The sequence below is a fragment of the Cryptomeria japonica genome, chromosome 3, assembly GCF_030272615.1.
Source record: "Cryptomeria japonica chromosome 3, Sugi_1.0, whole genome shotgun sequence".
Lineage (NCBI taxonomy): Eukaryota > Viridiplantae > Streptophyta > Pinopsida > Cupressales > Cupressaceae > Cryptomeria > Cryptomeria japonica.
Window position 1 is genome coordinate 343,646,355 of NC_081407.1, and position 5,872 is coordinate 343,652,226.

Sequence of the window (5,872 nt, forward strand, 5' to 3'; positions counted from 1 at the left end):
CCATCCACTCTTACTGGCTCCACATAATTCCTTACCTTATTCCCCCACAACTCACATAAAATCCTTCTCACTTCATCCATTCCTCCATTCAAGCCTAATGCCTCCTTGCCATCCCACAAATCCATCCAAAATCCGCATCCCTGCCATCACCAATTTGCCACGTTAAGTGATCTATGACAATCTTCCTACAAGACAATAAAATTCCAGATGGCTGAGCCACTTGAGGGATTGAAAATTGTGAATATTCTCCAGTCCTCTTGACTATCCAAATACTTAGCCCATGTCCACAATAAAATTCTAGATGGCTGAGCATATGAGATTTTGGAGGACCATTGTATTTTTTGGGGCCTTTGGATTTTAAAATGTTCAATATTTAAATTTTTGAGGTACAAATATTTTATACATTTGGAAGGATTCCTTGGGATATGCTATTACATTCAAATTTATATAAAAGCCCCATTTTATGATAGCTTCATCACTTTGGCATAGGTTGCATGGTGTAAAGTTTTGTTGGTCCAAGGTGATGGATTTATGAAGTGGATGGTTAAGGATGGTCACTAGGTCAATGGAATAGTTTTTGGTGGGGATGATGAGGTTGATGAAGGTATTGTTGGCAACAAGTTCCTAAGAGTCATTGAGAGGAAGAAAAACATGAGTCCTCCCTTAATACTCACCTGACTTTAAATGATTACCCTTCCTCCCTTAATACTACTCCAGCGTGGGTATGCTGCAGGGATCATTACTTCATTCTATGTATGTATTGTAAAACCCATACATGCAATAAGGGTTAAACTAGACTATTTAGTGTCATTAGAGATGGATTTTTAGGACCCCTTACACAAGGCATGATGGAAGAATATGTGACATAAGAAAGAGGGCAGAATGTTGTAAAAATGTATAGTAAATTATAAGAAGAAACAAATGATTTGGTGTCACATTGGTGTGTAGATAAAAACAAAAATATTTAAAGAGTGGGATTGGTAAATTAATGAACAATTTGAATGTGCTTTCAATTGGAAGTACATGAATAGAGTAAGAGGAGGGAGAAGGTATAGATGACCTGGGCAAGAAAACTAGTGTATGGGAGCACTAAAGGATAAATCAGATTTCAACCATAAATAGAGGAGAATTGCATGAAATGGAGAGAATGATTTGAAATTCAAAATGTTTTGAGGGCTTGTTCTGTGAGCAAAGAATTAGTCTCTTCCCTCATCAACTCAATAAAAAGTACCATTTTCATCTCAGTGTTCCTCTTTCAGTGTTGCCTCTTTTATACCTGTACTTCGATCAAGAGTCAATGAATTCACTGTAGCTTATATGATCCCCCAAATTGTTTGCAGAATTTGGATACAGCGTGGGAATGGGAGGTAATTAAAACTTTCCAAGGGTAGTTGATAATTAAAACTTACAAATGGTGGCTAGAAAAAAACATGGGAACAGAAACAAGGGGGGTAACGGAGAACGAAAAATAACAAATACGAAATAAGTACGGGGACGAAGGGAGGTGAGGTGAGGTGGGTGGACCCCACGCGACGACACATTAAGCGGTCAAAGTTTAGTGTGTGTGGTTTAAGTTGTGTTGGATGGTTACAAGTAACCCTTACTCATAAAGGATTAATACCTTAATTTGATAGTTCACGATATTGTAAGTTCAATTTGCAATGGGATAAAAATAAGACCAAATTGAGAAAAGGTAATTTGGCCCAATAGACAAGATATTAGTTCTTGTATGGTGTGAATGGGGATTGATAGGATTTTTATGCATGGTTTGAATCAATGGTTGTGATGCAAGTTAATTTATCTTGAGTTTATTGTGGACAAGTTTCATCATGTGCAATATAGGTGTTTGATGAACTTATTTTGTAATGTGACTGTAGAACTCTCTTAAAGTTGATGTAGCCTCAATCTATTAGTTCTTGAATTTAGTTATTCAACTTCAAGCATTGATAAGTGGGATGTTTTCAAGTATTTTATAATATTTAGCTATTTTTAACTTGATAGCTCGATTGTGTATTGCAAGAAAATGGTGGATGCCTGTCATTTACCATTTTCTATGGGTTGATTTATGGGAATGAAAATGTTAGAGATAATTTGGATGAAAATAATACACTCATGCTTGCTATGGGTGTGGCACAACTCCTTAGATTTATGCTTTTGGTTTTGAGTCCTTGTTAGTGACCCTTTGATGACATCCTTCATAGCTAGGTTATATTGATTACTTCAACTAGATTGATTGGATTAACTCAATTTTTACTTAAGATTTAAAAGTTTGGGTGAAGGATATATGCAATGAGATATAGTTTCCAATTTCTCATTCAATATGTGGATTTTGTCAATTAGTGACCTTTGCAATTTTAAAATACTAAGCTTTGAAATCCACTTGGACTCCAAAATATTACAATGCCAACATCAATGTATAATTCAAATATTCAAACAAATATCCAACAAGCTTCAGTGCAAAAATTTTTTGGGTCCCAAAATATCACAATACAAATACTTGATGTAAAATTTAAAAAATCACTATTTAAGAGCATAAAAATATTTGGTCCTCTATGCCAACTATTTTCAAAATAAAAAGATTTCTAAAAGCCACTATCACATCTGACAACATATCTAATCCAAGAACTCAACTTAGTGTAGGAATTTATTGGCCCTATTATATTTGATCCTCCATCATCCCATCCTTCCATCCACGAATTTTAGCCATCATGATTTATCATCCCACATTCCCCTGTCCCCACGTTGCATTCATCCAATCTTTTACATAACCCTACATCCTTCATCCTATCCACCTCCCACTCTATTTCCATTGGTAGTACCTTGGGAGAAGCCAACCTAGCAATCATCAAAGGTCACAACACTATCTATATCTATTGAGTGTAAGACTGTAAAATCATCCACACAAGGTAGCTATTCAAAATGAGATATTATCATATTATCATGAAAGTGGATGTTTAAATCTAGAATATAAAAAATAAAAAATAAAGAAAGAAGAGAAAAAAATCATGCCATGAAAACCATTCACATGCTGTCTGGTGCAAGTACCACGATGAAAACATATTTGTGGGTAGCATATGTAGATCCACCACTTATATGTATCCCACATTTGAGGGCAGGTTTCTTCCACCCACACACTTCATCCATCCTTTCATAACTATTATCTAATCATCCATCTCACAACATGGTAGCATTGCATGCATCACATTTCCATCTACATACCATCATACACATCATCATCCCCACTTTTGAACTTTATATGGAAGTGGACAAGATATTGAAACATGTCTTAGCAATCTCTTAATATGTTTAAGCATAAGCATAATAAATTATACATAACCAAGTGAGGCACAACATGATATATAGTCCTTGGAAACCACATCCTACATTGCCTCTATATACCCATTCCCCATCACATCTCCCCATCACAATCAATAATCTCATTCTTGTATCTGTGCAACACCTTCACCCTTGGTGCTAGAATGGGCTCTTTTTTTTTTTTTTTTTTTTTTTTTTTTCTGTGGCTTGAACATTGGCCAAACTTAAGCACACAACACAGCAAATTTAATTTTGATACCAAGTCACAATCCTTAACTTTAGAAGATCAAACTTTCTAGATTTTGATTTCCTACCTAGTATCCAAATTCAATCCATGGAGCCACTCCAACAACCAACACTCTCGATTATCCAAACAACATCAACAACATTGTATATCCAATATTGCCAAATCTAACCAAGCAACCCATCACTTATCCAAAAACATCCATAAGCTTTATCCTTAATCTTGCAAAAAATTAAACCTCTTTAAATTAACAAATCATTCTTGCTAATGCTCCTAGATGCAAAACAACACGATCTAATCCAGAAGCATTAGCAAGAACTATCATAGATTGTGGAAAACAAATATTTTTAATTAGCAAATCATTGTCATTAGAATATACCTTTACCCAATCCTTATGTTATTCTCAAGATAAATCATTAACATATCAAGAATAACTATCCTATAAACTATCTTTAACCTTGCAAACATTAAAAATCTTCTATTTTATTTTAATCTACCTAATAAATAACTCCAATCTTTTTATAAGAAGATAGGAATAAGGAGGCCAACGTCACATCATTATTCTTTTTCACTCCTATCTTTTAACTTAATTATTTTAGTGGATCTATTATGTACATCACATCATTATTGTAATAGTCCAACGTCCACTCCGTTCTCTACACGGTTCTGGTCGAAGCACCTCCACCTCTTCAAACTTTGTTGTACAAAAAGCTGAATGTGTGGTCGAAGCGCTTCAACATTTCACATTCTTCTCATCACCGACTTTGTTTCTCCTCCTCTTTCTTTCGCATTTATTGTCACCGAGTACGAATAGACAAGATTCTCTGTTTCTTCCACAGAGTTTCATTCTTTCCTTGTATGAATAAGTCCACATGCTCTCCTATACAAGATGGGTCCACATCTCCCGTAATTCTGCGTTTCTTCCGCGAAGTTTCATTCCCATCATCTCGTCACTTCTTATATTCATCGTCTGATGCATTTGTACTAAAATAAGAACCACTCAATTTGGCATTTGATCATTTCTTATCTCTATCCCCTTTTCTACGATAAGAACCATTCAATATTTGGGAGAATTTGACTTAGTATAATGGATAGTAAAAAATATCTGATGTCGAAGTAAGGAGACTATGTTATCTAGTTGATAGGTGAGTTGACATGACTTAGAAGTAGTTTAAATTAGATTTCTTTATAAGGATGTCACATCCTTCATTGTAACCTAAGCAATATAAGCAATTCAATCAATTTCATTGTTATTGTCTTGAATTATTTTGCTGTTCACTTCTCTCTTTATGTGTGACAGGTATTCTATCAAAAGATAACTGGGCTTGTGGGATTCGCATTTCACATGATCTAACATGGTATCAGAGCTCCAGATCTGAAGATTCTTGTTCATTTTTTTGGAGATTATTTGCATTTACACAACAAATTGTTCATCTTGGGTTAATTTGGAGCACACCATCAGTTCTAGAAGGCTCGAGAAAGTCAGGATTTCCTTTTGTTTCACCGAAATCGAAAACACGAAGTCCATTTTGCAAGGGTTCAAAGTTCGACGGTTTTCTCTGTTTTAGAAGGTACTTGAAAATTTGGAGCTTTTTGGGCTCAAAAGGACCTCACGGTTGTATACAGAAGGTTGATTCCACAAATTTTGATATATAATTTGCTTATTTTTTGCGACACGAGCATCAGGGATAAAAAAAATTCAACAGGTCGTACAAGGGTCACCGTCATGGTTAGGCGGGCTCCTTGCTGGCCGCTTTAAAAGCCGCTGACAGTAGCCGTTGTCCGCAGCTTCCAGTGGCCTATCATGGAAACCATCACCGGTTTCTTTAAACCGCCCACTACTGAAACCGTCAGCCGACCAAGCAGCGCCCAGCTCGCGCTTCGCCTATGCTCCACCACCTCTACCACCTTCATCGAGCTGCCACCAGCCAGCGACCCAAACTCAACTTGAAACCCTTTTTTGAGCTAGTTGGGGTTTTTCCACGATATCTTGAGCAAACGGAGGGAGTTTTTGACAAACCATATATTGTCAGAAAGCTCTTTTCGAGACAGATTCATTTGTGGAGATCTCGAGTCCTTTTTTTTAAAAGATTGTTTACCAAATTTCTATCTCTTCCTTTTGAAGTCAATAGTTCTTTTTCTGGTCTTATTCTGCCTTCCTATGATTCGAGTTCCACTTTTCTTGTTTCAGATCTCTACTTTTTTCAGCATCATGGAGAGAAGCTTTCAGATTCAGTGTACTTGTCATTCCACTCCCTTGTCAGCATTATGGGTGGGTTTCTACTATTGGTGCTAATGCTTCCTTGGTTTTGT